The sequence below is a fragment of the Eschscholzia californica genome, unplaced genomic scaffold (genome assembly GCF_041429995.1).
Source record: "Eschscholzia californica isolate CP2 unplaced genomic scaffold, dmEscCali1.0.p SCAF_6, whole genome shotgun sequence".
In the NCBI taxonomy this organism is placed as follows: Eukaryota; Viridiplantae; Streptophyta; class Magnoliopsida; order Ranunculales; family Papaveraceae; genus Eschscholzia; species Eschscholzia californica.
Genome location: NW_028238483.1, coordinates 1,882,646 through 1,908,606, shown reverse-complemented (window position 1 = coordinate 1,908,606; position 25,961 = coordinate 1,882,646). Strand labels below are relative to the sequence as shown.

The following is a 25,961-nucleotide window of genomic DNA, read 5'->3' as shown; positions in this document are numbered from 1 at the left end:
ATGACTAGTGGGAGTGTGATATAACATTGGGAATGTCCCATAAATATATCTCACAGGCCTAAATAGAATTTGGGCAAAATATAGCAAAAAGACCCGAAATAAGGGTTTTGGGCCTAGGCCGGTTCGGGTACTTCCGGGACTCGGATTAGGCTGAAGTTTGGAGGGTGAGTTACTGACATTGAAGGATATAATGCCTAAAGTCTGAATGAATGGTATCCTTCCGAAGGAGTGTCCTTCGACCAAGGATGCAATGCGTACAATTTGGCTAATAGGATCTTAATGACCTTACTCAGAAGATCATCAGTCTGGTCCAATTAAGGGTCGTAATGCTTAGCTAGAAGCCAACTACGATCGTCGAATCAAGAGTTGATTCGCGGCTAACATAGACCGGATCCTACAAGGGTTACACAACAGAGTAGTGATTTGAACGGAGAGAATTGACTAGATGGATAATGGCAAATAAGTGGATTGGATCCATTATTGGTAAGTCCTGAAAGATTTGGAGAAGTCCGAAGAAATAAACATGTCCGGGCCCAAAAGGGAGGCCCGGAAAGGCTTTAGGAAGGCCGGTCATGTGATGACCGACCTAGGCAATAGGGCCGGCCATGTGATGGCCGGCTAGGCCCTAAGTGGGCCGGCCAAGGAAGCCCATAAGGGGCTATGTTGGCCGGCCACCTTAAGTGACCCAAAAGAGGGTATTTTGGGTGTTGCCTAATAATTAGGTTTATGAAATCCTAGTTTGAGTCTAATACCTCTTCTAGGGATTTATATATATACCTAATTATACAACCTAAAGAAAGAGGCAATTCAGAGATAGAATTGTGAGTGTCTGAAAGAGTTTCAGAATATACATCTCAGAGAGAGAGAGAGAAAATGAGTTTTCTCAAGTATCTAGTCAAGAAGAAGGAGTTCTTCATCTCAACCATCAAGAAGGTCCTAGCCGACTGAAAGAATCAAATCTAAAATTCTATTAAATAATCTAAATTTTGAAACTTATTACTCGCAACATATTTAATCTAAATTTTGCGGCCCGTGGTCTTTCTCATATACAAAAGAAGAAATTCAAACAACATATCTTATAGATCACTGAAAGAATCAAATCTAAAATTTCTATTAAATAATCATATAAGACTTATAAACAAAAAAATTGAATAGATGAGGTACTTCAAGTAAGACCGCAATTCCGTCACGATTTTTCTCCAACCTTGTCTTAGTATCTACCATCTAGGGGTGGTAGCATCCATCTATTAGCAAAAAAAAAAGGTAAACATCATTGATCTTCCCAATAAATCTGACCTTGTTACAACAACAAATCATCAACTTCACACCAAGGGGAAAGCAGAAAAAGGGCGTGCAAGGGTTTGCTTGACAATAGATTAGTACCCAGTAAGAGAAGAAGCATCTAAAACAAATATATGAAGGTATTGGGACGATCAGTAAAGAAGTATTCTAGTGATGGTTGTTGGACAACGCAGTAAATGTTAATATGTGAATACATGAAAAGCAGAAATAATTAGTAAAATTTTAAAGCTCAAGGCAATGGAAAGTAGAGAAAATGAACGGTAACTTTCAGTATTACAAACATCTCATTTGCATAAATATACAGCTAATACAACAATTAAGGTTTAAGATATTATACCATTTGCAATTTTAGTTAACTAAATGGTATGAACCAATCACAACTTTTAATTCATTTTAGTAGGATGTGAAAGAGATAATGAACATGATATTGTTGTTTCGATCATCTGACTTTTTTTATATTTACTAATGTTGGAAGAGCAAATGGTACCTAAAGGGTTGGAGTTTCATTTGAACTAGCTCCATCCACGTTATAATACAAGGGTGTGGGCACGAATAGTTTTTTCGAGCGCATTACAGGTCGAACAAACTATGTGAATAGGCATAAGTTATAATTGAATGACTATTTCTGTATTTATTCGTCATGTGGGTTCATTGTTTACCATCTTCAACAACAAATTCTAATAAGCACTTACAATGTAAGCTTTAATGTAAAAATAGTCTTAAACTAATAAGTTCAAACATTTAAGCATTCCTAATCAGAATACTCTAACACCTGGATGTGAATGTAACGTTAACATCCAACATGTAAAAAAACATCCAACATGTAAAAAAACATCCTTAGTTTCTAGATAAAGAAGAACTAATCACAAAATTTACAGCTCTTTTCAGAAAACAAAGAGAAAAAGGGACGAAAACCTGGAACCTTATGAAAACCGCCAAAATTCAATTAGACATTTCTTGAAATACCTTAAATGTTTTTCTCTCCAATAAATATAAAGCTAACAAAATACAATCAGACATTTCTTCAAACACCTTAAACATAAATAACACCAAGAAAAACAAAAATGACATATTTTGAGTCCGTACCTAAAGAGAAAAAAGACCAGTTCAAATGTAAACATTTCTTACTTCTTATCCAATGACAAAGAAGATGAATTCAAATCAAAATATTAACTTACGAATCTGATTTGCAGGGAGTGAAAAATTTTAAGCTTCAAACACATTAAGCACAGCAAAATTCAGAGAGCCATTTCTTCAAACACCTTCAATACATTAACATTAACATGAAATTGTAAACCTTGAGCTGAGAGAGACCCTCGTAAAAGTATAATGCATAAACCATTCAGGAAAGAAGTTAATAGAAGAAAAAAAAGTAAGAAGGAAATAAAAAGAAAGATGAATTTACCATAGAACAATTTCTGAATGGAGGATTAATGATGTCAGAACTGAAAATTGAACCAAATGTTAAACTTAAGCCACCTGCAAACGAAGGAAACAAACTTAATCAACCCTAAATCAAATCGAAATTAGTTTCGATTTTACATAAGCTGGAATCAATTTCAAATATATACAAACTAACAGTTTCACATTTGCAAATGTTAAACCTTCTCCACCAGCAAGAAAGGCCCGATAGAGCTTATCGTACGGAGGAATACACTCGAACATCGTCATAGATTCGTTGGAGCTTTATTTGTCTATCACCGAAAGTTTTTACCGTTTAGAAGAAACAATTTAATGGGTGAAAGATATTTTGAAGATGGGCTATCACCTACAACTGAAACCATAAGTTTTGGCACTGATAAAACGAAGTCGTTAAACAAACAAAATAGTTTTGTAAAGCAATTTGTTCATGTGCAGGGTATTAATGGTTCAAAGATGTATTAGTTCACAAACATAAACACAAAATACCCTTCAAAAATATTGTCATCCCGTGAATGAGTTTTAGCTCACAAAATCATTTTATAGACATGTTGAGTTAATGAAATGAGCATCACTAAGGTTCACTTAGATTTGGGAATCTATACTTTTTCAAATGTGTTTTCAGCAATAAAAATATGTGCCAACCATGATCATAGAGAGCAACGTGTCCAAATATGGTTTACTGCCCAAGATACATGGAAAAAAAACTGGCTCACCATGGTGTTGCTTACCTTAATCTCAAGTGATACATCTTCATTGTCAGTATTTGAATCTGAAGAAGGAGAAGAATCATCCAAATCTGATGACAAATCACCTCATTTCCTTCCTATGGTGTTGCCTTTTCGATCTTCAACTATAAGGAAGATCCAAAAACCCACTTTGCACCAAATATATACCAATTTGACTATCAGAAATTAAACTCAGTTTCTTTTGTTTCAGAGAGTAAATGTAGATTAAGGAACAAAGATTAAGTAAAGCAAGTGCAAACTAAAACTCAATCCTTTTGAAAGCTCTAAATCAAAACCCTACATCCTTCGCCCTGCAAACAGAGTTCATATCCTTCATGGCCCTTCAAATAGACAACTAAAGTATGCATAATTTGTTCATATTATTTTCTTAAACACAATTAAAGGAAACACGAGATTTGACGTTAGAAATCTGCTATAGACCTAAAAACAGTTAACTATATTGTGAGGAGGGGAAGGAAGCTAAGTAACTAATGAAGTAGTACATTGGAACAATTACTCACTAAACAAACATAAATAAGGAGCAGTTACCCGAACCATATATGTACTATAAAGAAATTGTTATTTGAACCTTGGTATGGTGGAACCAAACTTATAAGTAATTAAACTCTTTTGGTAGTTATCCGCAAAGTTGGAAAGAATTACCTTCAACAAAGATATGGAAATCCCAACGCCTGAAAGAAGAAAAGGATAGAATTTTGGTGAATAAGATTTCTTCACTGTGAAGGTGAGAATGTTGATTTACATGGCATAAAATTCTTGCACAACAAATGTTTGGTTTATTCTTAAACTTCAACCTGCAAAAAAGACCAATACGAATAGATGGATTGAAACTGTAAATTTGGAGTGATACGCTGAATTAAAGATAACCAATTTTGAGTTTCATCTAAACCACACCAAAGATAAGAATCATACATGCTTTAAAAGATCAGAAGAAAAATGACATACGTGGTGCCGCTATGATGCGACGAAAGAAACTAAACTACAAAGGTTTAAGTGTTACTGAAATTGAGATTGGTATATAGAGAAGTTAGAAAAAGTGAAAAATACACAGATAAAAGGGATGACTACATGTTTGACAGAAAATTATGTTTCTTCTCTTGAGATGGTAGGGATTAAAAAGAACAGAAAAACAGAAGATCAATTGTTATTGAAAGGGAGAAAGACAAAGAGATCATTTCAAAAACCTGGAAGAGGTCTCACCATCAATCGTCAACCTAAATGAGATGAAAAACATATTGAAACCAAATGAAGATTGAAACCAAATAAAGCCGCAACCTGCATAAAGAGTTCTATAGACATACAAACAAATTGAAACTAAATATTGGTAATAGGTTAGTTTCAATCAAATGGGAAAGTGGACAAAATATGAGGACCAAGTTTTGAGTGACCACAAATTGAATTTAACCTTACTAGTAAAGATCTAAATTTAGGTAAAAAGTGTACGTGCTAAGATACCCTTTTCTCATTTCAACAAATTTTCAACAATTCTTTTAACTAAAAAAAAAACAAATTTTCAACAACAGAAAAGATACCCTTTTATTTAATCATTTTAATTTATTAATTTTGATAAATCTAAATTAACTTTCCAGTCTGTGAGATGTGTGTTAATTAATATATTTAAATATTTTATTATCCTATGTTGTATATTTTTATAAGAAAATCAGAATTACACAAGATTATGGGGCAACATAAATAGCCTCGGAAGAAAGTAGACTCACGCAATTCAAATTGACTAAAGGGGCATTATGATTTTTATTCTAAAAACTGATTTGATTGAATTTCACACATTGATCTTCATTTTTACCTCACCTTACCCGCCAACACTTCTGACTATCACCACCGACCACCAAAAACTCCAACCAGCACCACACCCGACCAACACTTTTTTTTTTGTTATTCTTCTTATTCGGAGGTGGTGGGCGGTGATCGGATGAGAGATGAAGATTAGAAGGTAAAATACAAGCAAGTCGATTTTATTAGACTTAAAACAAGGTTTTTTTCCTAGGTCAAATCTAGTTGAGCGAAGTCTTTGTACCTTGAACACTGTTTAGGATGTCCCAAAACCACGACCCAAATTTGTCTGGAAATATTGACTAATCGAGTCTTTCTTCTTGTGCTCATACCTAGTCTCGACCCATGACATGTTGGGAGCACTAGAATGCATTAAAAAAAACCTGTGTTTATGCCTAGTTATTTCTTCTCTGCTCGCATCGTGATGGAGCTGGACTCCATTTGATAGAGCTCAGGCCAGAGCCCCATGTGGATGGAGTTTTGGGTTCTGGTAATTGTGATTAACTTTCTCATTTTTCTTCCTCTCGGAATTTATTTCATTTTCAATTCTGGCTCAACGAAAACCTAATAAACAAAATTCAACTGGATTTGACAACTTGCATAATTATCCAAGAACTAAACAATAATGCAAAATGCAAACATAATCCTAATTAAACAATCTAGCTTATTTGCCATTTAATTTAAATTAACATCTGATGAATACACATAATTGGGTCTTTGACCAATATATACAATGAAATTAAAGCACTAATTATTCATAAGGGTACCACATAATCCAATTTTTAATTTTTCCATTTTGAAAACAATCAGGATAATAATAAATACCATCATTCCTAATACTCCAATAACCTATTGGACATGGGATTTGTGGAGCACCTTTTCCATTATAAATACTAAAATCTCTTTTCTTATTTCCCCAACTCACTAAGCAATCATAATATGTACCGAAAATACTCGGTATGAATTTCCATGTTGTTGTATCACCATTTTCCAGAACTTTGTCGACAACTATCATCTCTCCTGTTTTGCACAAAACATTCGCTTCTTTTCCTTCCTCTAACTGATTTTTTAACATTATCGTTCGTTTAAATGTAAATCTTTGTAAACGTGGAGAACTTGTTGAATTTTTAAGTGGAGAACTTGTTGAATTTTTAAGTGAAGAACTTGTTGAATTTTTGAGTGAAGAACTTGTTGAATTTTTAAGTGAAGAACTTGTTGAATTTTTGAGTGAAGACACCTCCGAAAATAATGTCAAGAAAACTGCTATCTTGATGATCATACCAATATTTCTCTGCCATGTTTTAGTATTGGCCATGGTGGTGGTGGTGGAGGGAGTGGTGATGAGTGGTGGTTGATTTAGGTGGTGTTTAAATAGGTATTGGGGTAACTAATAGTTTTTCTTTAAATCTAACAAGATACTATAAATAGGTAACAACTTGTAAATTTGGGCAATTCAACAAAAAAAAAACTTGTAAATTTGGGCTGTCTAAATAGTTGGAGTTTGTTATTGTTAATAATCAAAACAACTATTATAGAGGCTTCCATTGCTCAATTCAACACCCCACACCCTGTTGACACAATGGCGCACATAAATATCGCGTGGTACTGTAAGATTTTTTTTTGTTGTTGAAAGATACTCTAAGCAGGGGCGGCCCTAGCCCAAATCCACCAAAACGGTGGCTTTGGGCCTCCAATTCTGAAGGGCCTCTCACTAAGTAGTTATGACTAATTTAACTATTTCTTTACATATATAAGCACAATAGATAGGTTAGCAGATTGGTGCACATGGTTGTTTACGTCCTAACTAACCCAGGTTCGAGTCCATTAGTTTATAATCTTTTATAAAGTAATCAAGGAACTATTAGCGGCCCCAAATTTATAAACGTCTTTGAGCCTCCTAAACGGTTGGGCCGGCTCTGACTGTAACATAATATGAGTTCAACTACAAATATCGTATTCTAACTATTTCTAGCATTTAAGTTCTCGGTAAATTACTTTCCGACACTAAGAAAGCTACTTGATGTCATTTGTCACTACACTATTCTTTCTAGATTTTGTATTCACAACATTTTTGTAAGAACTATCTTTTTTTTTGTAAGAACTATCTTAGAATGGTGTTCCTCTCCAAAATAGTGTTACAACCTAGGAGCCTAAATAGAGAATGGGCGACCGTACCCAGCTCACAAGAAAGCGGTGTTGTGTAGAGGAGGACCCATAGAATGGATTGACGTTGTACCTGATATAGACTTTAAATGTGTTGTTTGTTTTGGATTCACCTAAGTTTAGAGATAATATCAAATAAATTCATAGTGAACTGATATCGAACACAAAATTATTATATTAACTAGGAACAAATATGTGAATGTATATAAAAAGAATAAAGGAAATTCACACTCAAGTTAAGTTAGTTATCGATATTGTTTTCGCTTTTGATTCCCATGATAAAGTATACAGGATTTTCTTCTTAATGAAAACTCCAAGAGCCCAATCAAAAGCCTGTGACATTGACTAAGTTCAGGCACACACCCACGATAATCAAGACACTGATCGTTATCCCAAACAATATGAAACTATTACATCCCTCTCTATTTAGCGACGAATCATCCTCATTTTTGATGTCGTCTATTATACTAAAAACCTCGACTGTTACTAATACTGTCCCACCACCGAAATCAAGCCCAATGATTACATAATTGTGTTCCAAGAGAAAGTTCCACGAGCCTTCTTAAAATAATTCAACAATTTCAAAGTTTTGAGTACACACTTATAACCCATACATCGGACAATCCAGACATGTCAAAGTACCTTTGGTGAGTTTGTGTTTTCAAATGACCCCCAAATATGGTGCTTCGATAGACAACTCATCATTTTACTCTTCTCGTTCCACAGATTTGGGCAGTCCGAAAGCAATCAGACCGGACCAAATCTGTACTTCCGTTGAACACCACCACGGATCTAATTTACCATTTGCGCCTCTCTACGGACCAGTTCGTGAGCCAGCATTATATTATCCTGAATCGAGCGACCCGAGATGAAAACTGACTGGTGAAAGTGTGAAATTCTCCCATACCATAATCATTGGTAGGGATTCCATTATATAGTATTCAAAAGGAATATTACAAGGAATATTACAAGGAATATTACAAACAATATTACAAAGAATATTATAGGATTACTGAGGATATTACAAGAAATATACCCACGATATTCTACCGAATCAATATATTGCATATTATATTCTTTCATATGCTAAAATCAAGTGGATATACTCTATCACCCTCCCTCAAGCTCAACCTTCGGATCCCGGAGGGAGAGTTTGGAACATAATACTTGATGATGAGCTTTCACTAACCCTTTGGTAAAATATCAGCTATTTGATTTCGCGTTGGAATGTATTTAACATGTAAAGCACCTCTTGTAACCCTCTCACGAACAAAATGATAATCAAGATCCATATGTTTGGTTCGTGAGTGAAGAATGAGATTGTGAGCCGTGTAAGTTGCACTTACATTATCACAATAAAGAATGGGAGCATTGTTCATTGGTACTCCCAAATCACGAAGTAAAAATTGAATCCAAGCAATTTCAGCGGTTATTATGGCCATGGCTCTATATTCAGCTTCTGTACTTGACCGTGACACGGTAGGTTGTTTCTTAGAAGCCCATTGAATTAAGTGAGACCCAAAAAAGATACAATTACCTGAAATAGATCGACGAGTATCAGGATCACCGGCCCAATCGGCATCAGAATATGCTACAAGTTGTGAATGGGAATTTTGAAAAATGGGAGGATTATCATTCCCGAAGAATAAACCTCGACCCAAGGTAGCTTTTAAATAGCGGAAGATACGTTTCACCGCTGCAAAGTGAATGTCTGTTGGTGAGTGCATATATTGGCGAACTTGATTGACAGAATAACTGATGATATCTGAACGAGTGAGCGATAAGTATTGTAAACCCCCAACCAATGAACGATATAAAGTTGCATTATCAAAGGATTTTCCTTCTGTAATCGATATTTTCTTACCAACAGGACTAGGAGTGCTCACAGGCTTGGAATTGAGCAAATCAATTTTATCAAGTAGTTCAAGTGTGTATCTTGTTTGAGTCAATGTGATCCCCAAGTTAGAACGGTTAATCTCCATTCCAAGGAAGTCATGAAGCTCTCCCAAGTTCTTCATAGAGAATTGGGTATGAAGACGATCAATCAAATCTGATATAACACTTGAATCTGAACCTGTAACCAATATATCATCTACGTACAATAATAGGATTGTAATTGAAGATGACGTTTGATATATGAATAAAGAGTAATCTGACTTCGAGGCAATGAAACCTATTTCACGAAGATATGATGTAAATCTATGGAACCAAGCCCTGGGAGCTTGTTTTAACCCGTACAACGCCTTGTTTAATTTGCAAACATGATCAGGATAAATAGTATTAATAAAACCGGTTGGCTGAGTCATATACACTTCCTCATTAAGAAGGCCATGCAAGAAGGCATTTTTAACATCTAATTGAGTAAGTTTCCAACCTGATGTAACTGCAATACTAATAACCAGTCGAATAGTTACTGGTTTCACCACTGGTGAAAATGTTTCATCATAATCAATACCATGTTGTTGATTAAAACCTTTGGCTACGAGTCGAGCCTTGTAACGATCTATAGTACCATCACTTTTGGGTTTAATTTTGAAGACCCACTTGGAACCAATCAAATTCATAGATGGATGTCGAGGTACTAAAGTCCAAGTCTGATTCCGAATCAATGCATTAAACTCATCTGCCATGGCCTCACACCACTTTGGATCGGACTTGGCTTCACTATAACAGGTAGGTTCTTTAGGTAATGGTGGTAAAGAAGAGAGTAATGCGAAACTAACCGGATGTCTGTTTGCCATTAAAGAATCATATACTTTTGGTTTAACGATTCCATCTTTCGACCGTGTTACCATGTGATGAATTGAGCGGACCGGTTGTGAGGGAATTGGTGGTTCATTCGGCAAAGTTGTAGGTGAGTCTGTATCAATGCTCGGTTCAGTTGACCTGCTTACACCTGGAGTTGGAGAAATTACATCATTGGGAACCATTTGGGAGTCAGAGTTAGCGGAAGAGGAAGATGCTACTGGTGAGGTTACTATTGGTGAAACATTAGAAGTAGGCACTAAAATTGGTAATGAAGGATGAGCTAAGTTAGTAGTGTCATCCCTTGGAATATCTAAGTGAGAAGAAGATGGTGGTGAGGAATTCATACTTAGATTGGTTGGAAAAGGGAAGGATGAGGGTGAATTTCCGAAATCTAAGATAAACCAATTTGGAGCTTCTTTCACCGTCACCTCATTTTCATGATTTTGAAACTCAGGTAATGCAAATGGAAAAAGTTTTTCATCAAATAAAACATCCCGAGAAATGTAAGTTCGGGAAAATTTTGGTTCAAAACACTTGTTTCCCTTATGCAAGTCACTATATCCAATAAAGACGCACGGCAAACTCTTATAATCAAACTTATTTTTGCGATAAGGAGACAATAATGGATAACATCGTGACCCAAATACACGCAGAAATTCATAATTTGGTTTTCTTTGGAAAATCACTTCAAAAGGTGTACTTATTTTTCAGAACTGAAGTTGGCAAACGATTAATAAGATATGTTGCCGTTCCAAATGCCTCGGGCCAAAAAGTTTTTGGGAGATGACTTTGGTGCAAAAGAGAGAGTCCTGTTTCAACAACATGTCTTATCTTCCTCTCCGAAACTCCATTCTGTTGAGGAGTATGAGGGCAAGATAATTGTTGTAAGATTCCATGACTTCTAAAGTAATTTTTGATTTTGTTTGAAGTAAATTCACCTCCACCGTCGCTTTGAAAAATTTGTAGTTTGACATTAAACTGATTTTGGATAATTAAATGAAAATCTTTTATGCAATCATATGTTTGAGATTTTTCAGTGAGAAAATAAAGCCACGTGAATTTAGTAAAATCGTCGACCAAAACTAAAAAATATCTATATCCTGAATTTGAAGCAATAGGTGAAAGTCCCCACAAATCAGAATGCACCTTAGAAAATGGTTGTTGAGACTGGTAAATAGATGGTTTATAGGGTAGTCTATGATGTTTGGCCATAATACAACTTGAGCATAAATGATTAGAATTAGAAACATCTAATCGCTTATTCGAAATAATTTTAGAAAATACACGATAATGGGGATGTCCCAATCTCATGTGCCATACATTATTTGGTACTCTGGATCCTAAAAAACAAGAACGAAATTTCCTAAAACTTTTCTGAAAAGATCGAAGGGCTGAAGCGGAGCATTGATATAAACCACCTTTCTTATGCCCGTGAAGGACCAAATTCCCCGTTAGCCGATCCTGCACATAAAACATATTTTTATCAAACACGACGAAACAATCTAAATCTTTGGTCAATTGAGAGACAGAGATTAGATTGTTTGTTATAGAAGGTACATGAAACACATTTCTCAATGTTAATGAAGATGATGGGGAATTGAGGATAACATTACCGGTATTCTTTACAGGTAAAAGTGAACCATTGCCAACTGAAACTTGGTCACTGCCATTGTAAGGATTCATATTAACCATTTGGGTGGAATCATGAGCCATATGATTGGAGGCCCCAGAGTCCGCATAATAGTACGGATCATAAATCTCAGCATTTTGGTGGTAAGCATTGAACGATTGAGGAATATCGTTCGGTTGATAGTTTTGATCTCTTCGATGGTAGCAAAAATAAGCGGTATGGCCGCGACGTCCACATATTTGACAAACAACTTGTGGATCATTAGAAGGAGAAGAAGGATTAGGGTTACCAAGAATTGAACCTCTTTGATTCGTAGAAGTGCGATTCCAGTTGCTTCTACCACGTCCTCGACCTCTATTACCAAACCTGGCACCACGACCACCTCGGCTAGAACCATAGGACCGATTTTGAGTCGAATCATATGATGGAGTATGGCTTTTAGCCACCAATGCTGTGGACTGAAAAGAAGAAGTATGTTGTTGTTGGATACACATCTCATGTGTATACAACAAAGGAAGAAGTTGAGAGAACGATGGAAGATTTTCCCTTGTTTCGATTGCAGTCACAAAAGCTGAATAGTCTGGACCTAAACCTCTTAAAGTATGTAATACAAGTTCAATGTCAGGAACCGGCATATGAGAGGCGGCGATGGCATCAGATATCTCCTTAATTTTACCTACATAGTCAGTCATAAACAAAGCATTTTTCTGCATAGTTTGTAGTTGAAGAAGAAGTTGGGACTTACGAGCATTATTTTGAGCTGAAAATGTCGTCTCCAAATAGTTGTAGAATTCTCGAGCAGTGTTGAACTGTGGAGTTTGTGCAAGAACAGAAGGAGATATTGTTGTATTGAGCCAACTAATGATAGTTTAGTCAATTCTGGTCCATCGCATAAAAGCGGGATTAACAATATCCATGTTCAACGATTCATCAAAAATTTGATTTGGTGGAGCAGCAGCTGTGATTTCGACATGGTGAAACAGATCTTGGGATTTCATGATTGGAATTATTTGTTTCTTCCATGTGAGATAGTTGGTGGAATCTAGTTTGATAGAGACTAAAGGGACTAGATTCGTCAAGGTGGGGGATTGCAGGAAATGGGTGGATGAGGAGGAAGACATTGTTGAAAGATTGGGGATGGAGAGAATTGAAGAGAGAAAAAAAAATTGAGATTCAGAACCTTAAGCTCTAGATACCATGAAAGTGTGAAATTCTCCCATACCATAATCATTGGTAGGGATTCCATTATATAGTATTCAAAAGGAATATTACAAGGAATATTACAAGGAATATTACAAACAATATTACAAAGAATATTATAGGATTACTGAGGATATTACAAGAAATATACCCACGATATTCTACCGAATCAATATATTGCATAGTATATTCTTTCATATGCTAAAATCAAGTGGATATACTCTATCAACTGGTTCGGGCTAATCATCGTAAAAATCACTCTTTTCAAACGGTTTGTGAGGATCTTTGTAAGGCATTTATACAAGACGTTGCAGCAGGAGATGGGTCTGAAATCTGAAACAGAAGTAGCATTAGAAGTTTTTGGAATAAGCGTGATAAACGTAGAATTTACCTCCTTTAGCAAATTTCCGGATCTAAAGAAATTTTCGATTGCCGCTACAAAGTCATTCCCTACTGTGTCCCAGCAGGCTTTGAAAAAATGGGATGAATACCCATCTGGACCGGGAGAACGGTCTGACCCGATTGAAGAGAGTGCTTCTATAATTTCATCTCGGGTTACTTCCTCCGTAAGAAATTGAGAAGTTTCTTCTGTTAGTGGGCTATCAAAATCAAAATTGGACCATTGTTGTTCTTCTAATGGGTCTGGACCTGCTTCCCCGAATAGGTGTTTGTAAAAAGATACACACATATTCGCAATAGTAGTCTGGTCTTCAATGATGTCACCCTCCTCAGTCGTAAGACGTCCGATGTAGTTTCGTGACTTACGATCTTTTATAGAACCATGGAAATAGGCAGTATTGCTATCATCTAGGGTTAGCCATTCTACTTTAGATCGTTGTCGTAGCTTAGAGAGCTCCGATTGGACCGCCTGGTTATATTCCCTTGTTGCTTCTCTTTCTAGTCTTCTCAGGTTTGGGTCTGCTGGGAGTGCCTGTAGATGATCCTGCACTGAAAATAGAGAGTTACGAGCCGCTATTACCTGTGCATTGGAGGTTCGGAATCTTTCCTTTTTCCAAGCATTGAGTCGGTCCTTGAGCGCTTTCAGTTTAGTGACTATACGGAACATAGGGTTCCCTCGCACTGGTACACTCCAAACATCTGCTACCAGTTCATGGAAGTCCTTGTCTTCTGTCCACGCGTTGAAGAAACGGAACGGTGTGCGTCGACTTGGGGACAGGTCAGCTAACGGCACCACCATAGGGGAGTGGTCCGAGTCTCCTGGAAGTTGATAGTCGGCCTTCACTAGTGGGAATATCTCCAACCACTTCGCATTTATGAGCACCCGATCAATTTTAGAACAAATATTGACCCGTCCTTCTTGCTTATTTGACCATGTATACTGACACCCCGTGTATGGACAGTCGAATAGACCCACACTTGTGACATAATCGAACATCTCTTGCATACCTTTGGTATAGAGTTGATTTCCCCCTAGTTTTTCATTCGTCAACATTGTGGTATTAAAGTCTCCCATCAGTAGCCATGGGATACTGGACCTGCACACAATAGACGAGATTTCTTGCCAGAGAGTTTGGCGGTCAGTGCTAGAGTTACTACCATAAATGATAGCCACGTGAAAACTTAGTCCGTTTTTCAAGATCAAGTTACCTGCAATAATCTGCCCACCTATATGCAAGACAACAAAATTTACTCGATTAGGATCGAAACCAATCCATATCCTCCCTCCTGGAACCACCTCATAGTTATCTATAAACACCTATGTAGGATTAAGTCGTCGTTGAATCGTGATTTTTTGGTCCTGAAGTACATGGGTTTCAAGCAAACCACAGAAGCTGATTTTATTGAGTCTCACAAAATCTCGAACACTTTTAGTACGGAGGGAATCATTTAGACCCCTCGCGTTCCAGCTAGCTAAGTTTATCATTGTATAACCATTTCACTTTCTCCTGACCCTCCTTCAGTCTCTAAGGGTAAGGTGCCACCTTCTTTGTATGTTCCATTTCCAATCATGAGTGAGGTGTTACTAGGATTAGTATCCGACGGATCAACACCAAGGTCGGTTTCAAAATTAATTATATAATCTCTAAAGGGTAGTGGTATAGGCACCTTTTATTTCCAATTCCCTAGTCGAATGGAGAAAGTTTTTTACTTCTAATTTAAACCCAATTGATGCCACATGTCGCCCAACAAAGTGGCCATGCTACTTAATTTATTTTAAGTCCTTATTTCCTATATATTTAATAAACAAGTCCCCTCATTTTTGTATCCAATTTATTGAATCTCTAATAATTACCATTTAACCCCCAACTTGACTTGTTCTAAATGCCAAACAATCCCTCTTTTAATCGTAGTCTTTTGTTTCTTTAACCGAAAACATGGGATGTTACTAAGGGTGGGAATTTTGCCCGAAAGCCCGAAACCCGATCCGAAACACCCGAGTCCGATGAAGAAACGTGCCGCCCGAAGCCCGGCATGGGTAGTGAACGCCCGACCCGCCTAGGTAATGGGCGGGCTTGGGCTCTGTCCAAAAAAGTCCTACCCGCTCAATAAACCCGCACAAGAGAACCAGATTCAAAGCCCGGTTAGTAAGCCCGACTGCTTTGAGTATTTTATAGGCCCACACACGAAACCCGTGTGAGACGTCCGTGCACAAGACCCGCTTGGTAATCACGTGTGTGATTATTACTTCAGTCCTAACGGTAAGATGCCCAAGATCTTACTGTTAGAATTGAACTCTTATTTCATTCTGATTATTAGATCTAGGGTAATATCTTGTATAAATAGGAAGTTTCTTATGCCATTGCCTTTTAGGCTATTACCCACCACCCATCAAAGAGAACACACTGTTCATCTCCTCCAGACCTCGACCCTCTACCATCTTCATTTCCTCTCCATAACCCTAGAATAACCATAGGTCCTAACCCTTCTAGCCCATCCTTCATCTTATACCTCCATCATCTTATCTAGAGAATCAAAGCTATGTCATCAACACAAAGTAAGTCATATATGAACTTATATTGTCTTCAAATCTTCACCATACTTACAAAACGATTTTAGGCTCTCTGATTTTTAGTTGTTCTTTTTTTAAAAATACTACCCTATGTTAGTGAATGGTGAGCTTCATCTTGATATTTCTTTTGAAGTAGATGATAGATGTGGATGATGGTCTAAATATGGACTTTTATTATCTTCAATATTTTTTCAAAACAATTTTAGGTCTCTGATTTTTTAGTTGTCTTTTTTTTAATACTAATAATAGTATAATACTAACCTATATTAGTGAATGGTGAGCTTCATCTTGATATTTCTTTTGAAGTAAACGATAGATGTAGATAATGGTCTAAACCCTTAGTATCTTGATATTTCTTTGGTTTTTTTTTATGACTAACCTATGTTGGTGAATCATGAGCTACAAATTAGATATTTCTGTTTGTATCACTTAGTATAATCTAGAGGAGATTTTGTTGAGAAGACCGACGAACCAGTGTCTGATTTGTGAGTTTGCCCTTTTGGTTTGTTTTTTTTTATGACCTTTATGCGGTGGAAAGTAATAAGTTTGAAACTTATTACTCGTAACATATTTAATCTAAATTTTGCAACCCTTGGTCTATCTCATATACAAAAGAAGAAATTCAAACAACATATCTTATAGATCACTGAAAGAATCAAATCTAAAATTCTATTAAATAATCATATAAGACTTATAAACAAAAAAATTGAATAGAGGAGGTACTTCAAATGTGAGAGATATAAACACTCAGAACACATGAAAAGGTAAAAGTACCTTCTTCAAGTAAGACCGCAATTCCGTCACGATTTTTCTCCAACCTTGTCTTAGTATCTACCATCTAGGGGTGGTAGCATCCATCTATTAGCAAAAAAAAAGGTAAACATCATTGATCTTCCCAATAAACCAACACAAAACAGTCAAAGCACACAATAAATCTGACCTTGTTACAACAACAAATCAGTAAAGAAGTATTGTAGTGATGGTTGTTGGACAACGCAGTAAATGTTAATATGTGAATACATGAAAAGGATAAATAATTAGTAAAATTCTAAAGCTCAAGGCAATGGAAAGTAGAGAAAATGAACGGTAACTTTCAGTATTACAAACATCTCATTTGCATAAATATACAACTAATACAACAATTAAGGTTTAAGATATTATACCATTTGCAATTTTAGTTAACTAAATGGTATGAACCAATCACAACTTTTAATTCATTTTAGTAGGATGTGAAAGAGATAATGAACATGATATTGTTGTTTCGATCATCTGACTTTTTTTATATTTACCAATGTTGGAAGAGCAAATGGTACCTAAATGGTTGGAGTTTCATTTGAACTAGCTCCATCCACGTTATAATACAAGGGTGTGGGCACGAATAGTTTTTTCGAGCGCATTACAGGTCAAACAAACTATGTGAATAGGCATAAGTTATAATTGAATGACTATTTCTGTATTTATTCGTCATGTGGGTTCATTGTTTACCATCTTCAACAACAAATTCTAATAAGCACTTACAATGTAAGCTTTAATGTAAAAATAGTCTTAAACTAATAAGTTCAAACATTTAAGCATTCCTAATCAGAATACTCTAACACCTGGATGTGAATGTAACGTTAACATCCAACATGTAAAAAAACATCCTTAGTTTCTAGATAAAGAAGAACTAATCACAAAATTTACAGCTCTTTTGAGAAAACAAAGAGAAAAAGGGACGAAAACCTGGAACCTAGTGAAAACCGCCGAAATTCAGTTAGACATTTCTTGAAATACCTTAAATGTTTTTCTCTCCAATAAATATAAAGCTAACAAAATACAATCAGACATTTCTTCAAACACCTTAAACATAAATAACACCAAGAAAAACAAAAATGACATATTTTGAGTCCGTACCTAAAGAGAAAAAAGACCAGTTCAAATGTAAACATTTCTTACTTCTTATACAATGACAAAGAAGATGAATTCAAATCAAAATATTAACTTACGAATCTGATTTGTAGGGAGTGAAAATTTTTAAGCTTCAAACACATTAAGCACAGCAAAATTCAGAGAGCCATTGATGCAGGCGCATAAACATGAGGGCCCACGTCCACGCGTGCCCACATCCTATTCGGCCATAATAGTAGTTTTTATTAGTTAGGATTAGGAAGTTACTTTAATTTGATATTTCTTTATTTTGAAGTTTCTATGTTTTGAGTATTTTATTATTTTAGGAATTCTAGTTTGAGTCTATCTAGGAAAGTTTGTTATCCTATAAAAGGAGGTCTAGTCTATTTTATTATTCAGATTGAAGAGAAAACCAAATCAAATTTTATAGTTTATTAAGTTTATTCAGTTATTTTACCGTTCTTCCTTTACTTTATTTATCGTTTTTATATTTCCGCTGCGTCTACATCAAGTGGTATTCAGAGCCATCAAAATTCTGGATTTTTTTTCGTGAAGGTTAGTTTTTATATCAATGGATTCTTCGTCTTATAGTGATGAAAGTTTTTTTGAAGAAAGATCGAATTGCGAGGAATATGATTTATCTTACCAAGAAATTTATTTCAATGATCGACAAGAAAATAACTTCTCCTACTATGAGGCAGAAAATTTCGATGAGTCGAATATGGATGATTTTGGATACGAATGGAAATATTCAACACATAACTATGAAGACAAAATTCCAATTGAAGAAAATCATGATAACCAAAAGAAGCATTCGACGTGTTCGTATGATTGGGAACCCGAAGACGAATGGGGCTATTCAAAACATAACAATGAAAACAAAATTCAAATTGAAGAAAATCATCAAAAGAAGAATTCGACATATTCGTATGATTGGGAACCCGGAGACGAACCAAGTAAGTCATATTTTTTTCCTTCCCCTCCATCTTCCTATTGCTCCATAGAACAACCAAATCATAACAAGTCTTTTGGAAATCCCTTGCCGACGCCACCATCGTATTCCACTTATTATTTTACACCAAGCCAAAACCCTGAATCCTCGCTAAACCCTAGCACCATCCATCACCCATCTTTCCCCAACCAAAGCCTAAACGAAACTTCTCCAACCCGAAACATATTCGACCACCCTTTACGACCCTACCAAACCCTAGCCGAAGCAACACCAAGCCCTAGAGAAACCGTCCAACAGAACCTACCCACTCAAACCCTAGCATATCAACACTTCTTTGCCCATTACCCTAACCTGCCCGTCCACAACAGTAACTCAACGACCCCATACCCACACACCACCAACCACCTTGCATACCCTACCCATCCGGCTGCAAATACCCGTCCCTATCAACCTAATCAACATTCCCCATGGCCCATTCCGGAACCAAGATACACCCCATCTTTTACCCACGTCCCTTATGAGGCCCGACATTACCCTACCACCACTACCTACTCGGCTGAACCCATCAACTACACAACAAGCACACCTTGCACCTCTCTAAATCGCAACCCTACCCTATTACACGGAGACCTCGTCTACAATCAACACCCAAACCCATCCAACTCCTTCCTAGACCAAACCACGAAACAAAATTCTCACCGTGATCCTTATCAATCCCTTGACCATGAAAGAACACCAAACCGAATCCACCTAAACCACTCACATGAACCGTTTACTCCAACCCTTGAATTGAACTTTCCATCACCACATTCATATCAACATAACCTATCAATAACCAACCCAACATCAAACCTAGAGTCTTACCTTTCAACCACAACCGAAACCATCCACCAACCAACTACACCACCACCTAAACCAGCCAATTTCAAGAGGAATAAGATGGAACTATCTTTCACGCAAGAGTTTGACAAAAACATAATAGAGGAAAGTCATAATCTGGATTTAATGAAGGAAGCTGAGGAAGAAATACTTGTTACACAATCACCATGGATACAAGATGTCTCTACAAATTATGGGATTCCAAATGGAGTTCTCTCTTCTTATATCATTGGCGTATGTAACTTTGTTGATTATGCTACTCGACTATTTTCGTGTGCCAATTATCAAGGTAACTACATTTGGAAACCCGGAGAATTGAGTATTTGTTTTCTAGAAGTTTTACAATGTGTTTCAAAGGACATGCCTCTAAGTCAAGAGAGATCTCGACAATTCATTGTTGCACTGAAGGATATTTGGAGACCAGGAGATTTATTCTTTTCTGTTGATTCTGTTATTCGATTACTTTCTTGTGATGATTATCAAAGCAACTACATCGGGGGAAAAGGACATATATTATTTCAAATTCTGAAAGTTTTAAGAGGAGTTGTCCTTCGATCATCTCCATTTGTTGATCCTTACCTCTTACGAAACAAAGTACGAAATCAAGTCCTACAATATTTACCCGACATGTCTTCAAGAAAAGAGAGATCCCAACGATTACATTTTGCATCTCTCAGGATTTTCACTTTATTCCAGGCACACCCTTATATGTTCTTTATTGTGGTTCCTATGCACAACTCAAGGGAGGCCTCTTTTGCTCAATCCAAGCTTGGGTTACTATTGCCGATTGAAGAAGGTTCTGCAGAATTGAACACCATCCAAAAGTCGGTTCGGGACGAACCTTCTGGGGAACAGGGTGCTGATGCAGGCGCATAAACATGTGGGCCCACGTCCACGCGTGCCCACATCCTATTCGGCCATAATAGTAGTTTTTATTAGTTAGGATTAGGAAGTTACTTTCATTTGATATTTCTTTATTTTGAAGTTTCTATGTTTTGAGTATTTTATTATTTTAGGAATCCTAGTTTGAGTCTATCTAGGAAAGTTTGTTATCCTATAAAAGGAGGTCTAGTCTATTTTATTATTCAGATTGAAAAGAAAACCAAATCAAAGTTTATAGTTTATTAAGTTTATTCAGTTATTTTACCGTTCTTCCTTTACTTTATTTATCGTTTTTATATTTCCGCTGCGTCTACATCAGCCATTTCTTCAAACATCTTCAATACATTAACATTAACATGAAATTGTAAACCTTGAGCTGAGAGAGACCATCGTAAAAGTATAATGCATAAACCATTCAGGAAAGAAGTTAATAGAAGAAAAAAAAGTAAGAAGGAAAAAAAAGAAAGATGAATTTACCATAGAACAATTTCTGAATGGAGGATTAATGATGTCAGAACTGAAAATTGAACCAAATGTTAAACTTAAGCCACCTGCAAACGAAGGAAACAAACTTCATCAACCCTAAATAAAATCTAAATTAGTTTCGATTTTACATAAGCTGGAATCAATTTCAAATATATACAAACTAACAGTTTCACATTTGCAAATGTTAAACCTTCTCCACCAGCAAGAAAGGCCCGATAGAGCTTATCGTACGGAGGAATACACTCGAACATCGTCATAGATTCGTTGGAGCTTTATTTGTCTATCACCGAAAGTTTTTACCGTTTAGAAGAAACAATTTAATGGGTGAAAGATAGTTTGAAGATGGGCTATCACCTACAACTGAAACCATAAGTTTTGGCACTGATAAAACGAAGTCGTTAAACAAACAAAATAGTTTTGTAAAGCAATTTGTTCATGTGCAGGGTATTAATGGTTCAAAGGTGTATTAGTTCACAAACATAAACACAAAATACCCTTCAAAAATATTGTCATCCCGTGAATGAGTTTTAGCTCACAAAATCATTTTATAGACATGTTGAGTTAATGAAATGAGCATCACTAAGGTTCACTTAGATTTGGGAATCTATACTTTTTCAAATGTGTTTTCAGCAATAAAAATATGTGCCAACCATGATCATAGAGAGCAACGTGTCCAAATATGGTTTACTGCCCAAGATACATGAAAAAAAAACTGGCTCACCATGGTGTTGCTTACCTTAATCTCAAGTGATACATCTTCATTGTCAGTATTTGAATCTGAAGAAGGAGAAGAATCATCCAAATCTGATGACAAATCACCTCATTTCCTTCCTATGGTGTTGCCTTTTCCATCTTCAACTATAAGGAAGATCCAAAAACCCACTTTGCACCAAATAAATACCAATTTGACTATCAGAAATTAAACTCAGTTTCTTTTGTTTCAGAGAGTAAATGTAGATTAAGGAAAAAAGATTAAGTAAAGCAAGTGCAAACTAAAACTCAATCCTTTTGAAAGCTCTAAATCAAAACCCTACATCCTTCGCCCTGCAAACAGAGTTCATATCCTTCATGGCCCTTCAAATAGACAACTAAAGTATGCATAATTTGTTCATATTATTTTCTTAAACACAATTAAAGGAAACACGAGATTTGACGTTAGAAATCTGCTATTTACCTAAAAACAGTTAACTATATTGTGAGGAGGGGAAGGAAGCTAAGTAACTAATGAAGTAGTACATTGGAACAATTACTCACTAAACAAACATAAATAAGGAGCAGTTACCCGAACCATATATGTACTATAAAGAAATTGTTATTTGAACCTTGGTATGGTGGAACCAAACTTATAAGTAATTAAACTCTTTTGGTAGTTATCCGCAAAGTTGGAAAGAATTACCTTCAACAAAGATATGGAAATCCCAACGCCTGAAAGAAGAAAAGGATAGAATTTTGGTGAATAAGATTTCTTCACTGTGAAGGTGAGAATGTTGATTTACATGGCATAAAATTCTTGCACAACAAATGATCGGTTTATTCTTAAACTTCAACCTGCAAAAAAGACCAATACGAATAGATGGATTGAAACTGCAAATTTGGAGTGATACGCTGAATTAAAGATAACCAATTTTGAGTTTCATCTAAACCACACCAAAGATAAGAATCATACATGCTTTAAAAGATCAGAAGAAAAATGACATACGTGGTGCCGCTATGATGCGACGAAAGAAACTAAACTACAAAGGTTTAAGTGTTACTGAAATTGAGATTGGTATATAGAGAAGTTAGAAAAAGTGAAAAATACACAGATAAAAGGGATGACTACATGTTTGACAGAAAATTATGTTTCTTCTCTTGAGATGGTAGGGATTAAAAAGAACAGAAAAACAGAAGATCAATTGTTATTGAAAGGAAGAAAGACAAAGAGATCATTTCAAAAACCTGGAAGAGGTCTCACCATCAATCGTCAACCTAAATGAGATGAAAAACATATTGAAACCAAATGAAGATTGAAACCAAGTAAAGCCGCAACCTGCATAAAGAGTTCTATAGACATACAAACAAATTGAAACTAAATATTGGTAATAGGTTAGTTTCAATCTAATGGAGTTCTATAAATGATGACCTAAAACAAAAGAAATACTTGAAACTAAATTCTGCCTAAATCATCAAAGGCCTAAATCACCAGACTAATCTTTATTATATCAACTAAATATCACCATTAATCACTAAGAAGCATACAAAATTTTTTGGGTGATGAATAAGATAGATGCCTAGATGGGTGAGTGACTTGGACAGTGTCAAATCTAGATAAGGTACATACCAACAAGGATTAGGGCTGAACATCCCGTGAATCTAGAAAGCCGTAATTACAACACCAGAGAAAGCAGATGAGCACCATAACTATGAAGCCCTGATTACAATACCAGGAAGGCAAATGAGTAGCATCATCAATCATCAACCAAAAGCACGCTGACCTACATCGAGAGAGAGAAAGAGGTTCTATATGTGTGAGAGAGAAAGAGTCAGAGAGAGGGAAATAGCTAAATACCTGAGATGAGAGGGGCTTGCATGAGAGAGGTAGACAAAGCGTTGAGAGGAGATGAATATGAATGAAATGGTGAAAGAATAACAAATAATTGGTGAAGGAAGAACTTTAGCGAAGTTGAATAGAGAGGTAGGGAGACTGAGAGGAAATAGAGGTGATACGTGCAAGGAGGGTCTAACCAAAGAGTTCGAAATAAAGTTATCAATGAAATGACGCGCTTAACTTGAATTAGGGTTTGTCTAACGCAATTTCCAAACACCTGCAAACCAAAGCAAAGTAAGGCGATTTTTTTTTCAATATATGATGCAAGAACTGGTTTATATCTCAATCTAATACAAAGTTAATTGTAATAGTTGAATGCTGAAATAAATCGATAGTGTTCAGGACACTGAAAATACTGCTATATATGGACTTATAACTCCATATATTGTAAGAAAAATTGTTGAGCAGCAGTGAAGACAATATTGGAGAAAACCACCAATGCAAGGTCAATTTCCAGATCTATCATGTCTGAATGATCCTGGAAGGGGTTGGTCTACATCTGTTATTTCCTTTAGAATTTTGGTTTACAATACATGGTTGGCTTATATAAGAGCAACAATTACATCTCGAGGTACATAAAAGGATTCTAAGAATGTAGGAAAATGGAAAAAACAAGTTCTTAATGAAGAACTATTCATGTGAATTAGCATCTTGAGAATAATATATAATTATAACTCTGTGAGTATTGAAGTGTTGTTAAAAATAAGAAGGAAAATGTGAAATTGAGATAGATGAATCCAATAACTGTTCACGTGAATTAGCATCTTGAGAAGCTAAATAGAATAGAAGTTGTAGTCAATTTCAATGTACTTAAACCCCTACAAGATGTCTGGCAGTGGTAGTATTTTTTTTTACCCTCTTTCAAATATTATTTGATATTTTTCTATCGTTGTTCATGTTATGTATACAGATAGACAAAATAACCCTATATTGAGATATTACCTGTGCAACTTTTTCATAGCTAAACGAGGAAGATAAATAAGTGTTTAACCATAAGAGATTGAGTTACCCACAAGATGTTGATCGGATTGAGTTGTAAAACTGACTGTCGGTATTTCAGGTCCTATTAATCCACCGATTCCATCCCCTACACATTAAAGTTAGGAAACTGAATCAAATGTACGCAAGTAAATTGAACAACCATGAAGATCAAAATACTCAAAATGAGAAAAACCTAAATAAAGTTTGTTAACAGGTTAGGTTCAACCCTTGAATAAGCATATGTTCAACAATAAACAAATCTCCATCAAACTGATAGCTTTATATTAACAACAATTAATAATAGTCCATAAATAAACAACTCTTTCAGTCATTTCATCAAACACATTTTGATATATACTTGTTTTACCAGAAGATGGCCAAAATTATGAACCAAGTGACTACGGGCTACCTTCTCCCCATTTCATCACCAACAATCTCAACTCAGTTCAACTGAATTCAGTTCTCATGAAGTTATTATTATATGCACATCAATATTACTTCAATTTGTTCTCTTGCTTTGTTCTCTAAGACACCATAATTTGGTATGGTAGTTTTTCTTCTCTCTTCTATCCTCAACATCTTGGAAGATGTTGATTTTGAAGCTAAACCAGGAGAGATTACTACAATTGGGAAGGAAGAAGCTTGGTGGGAAAGAGAGAGGGTGAGAGCAATGGAATGTTGAGAAGTTGGAAAGAAACTGAAGGGGGAACGTGGAGTCACTCGTTGTGGGAGATGAAGAGTTTTGGGTATGAATCATCCGTTGAGATAGATGATTGAAGGGCTCCGATTAAAACAAAATTAATCTTATTAAATTTGAGAATTGTTTGAACGGGTCAGATTAAAAGAGAATGAATGTCCGTGTCATATGTCTACGTGGTTGTACAATCAGCCTCTAGGAACATTTATTGTGTCCTAGTCACAAGTATCTGTTTTGTATAATAGACGAGAGACTCTTTTACCTTTGAAAAGTATCATAACAATGTATGTGCTTTAACTGAAGTCCAAGCATATATATATATATATATATATATATATATTATATAATGTATATCTATTATATAAAATAAGAATGATAAATTTACATAGGGTTAATAGAACAGTAAAAAATATCTGAGATTTATTAATAGTATGGTGGCGAAAGCAGAAAAAGTTAATATGTTGGATCTCCATTGCTGGTAACGGTACACTAGTTTGGGCTTGTGGTCCAAAAATCTACCCTTAAACACACTTTTAATCCCCTCTAATCCTAAAATGGATTTATAAACCAAAATATTAACATGAATGTAAATCTAGTCCATTTGTATCCATCTCTAGAGAAAACCCAAATCCATAGG

General features: G+C 35.8%; 2 long non-coding RNA genes across 3 annotated transcripts; both read right to left on the bottom strand.

The window, feature by feature from the left end:
- Positions 1-1,176: 1,176 nt before the first annotated feature.
- Positions 1,177-4,784, bottom strand: LOC147530769 (uncharacterized). 2 transcript variants are annotated; one of them, XR_015228247.1, is made up of 7 exons: positions 4,671-4,784; positions 4,113-4,264; positions 3,453-3,790; positions 2,708-2,781; positions 2,481-2,564; positions 1,297-1,402; positions 1,177-1,244 (listed from the first exon to the last, which is right to left on the bottom strand). It is a non-coding gene; the product is annotated as an uncharacterized LOC147530769 (long non-coding RNA). The 2 variants fall into 2 exon arrangements; XR_015228248.1 differs by having other exon boundaries at positions 3,453-3,598.
- A 16,264-nt stretch (positions 4,785-21,048) lies between these two features.
- Positions 21,049-22,572, bottom strand: LOC147530768 (uncharacterized). Its single transcript, XR_015228473.1, has 3 exons — positions 22,456-22,572; positions 21,796-21,941; positions 21,049-21,124 (listed from the first exon to the last, which is right to left on the bottom strand). It is a non-coding gene; the product is annotated as an uncharacterized LOC147530768 (long non-coding RNA).
- Between the last annotated feature and the right edge of the window lie 3,389 nt (positions 22,573-25,961).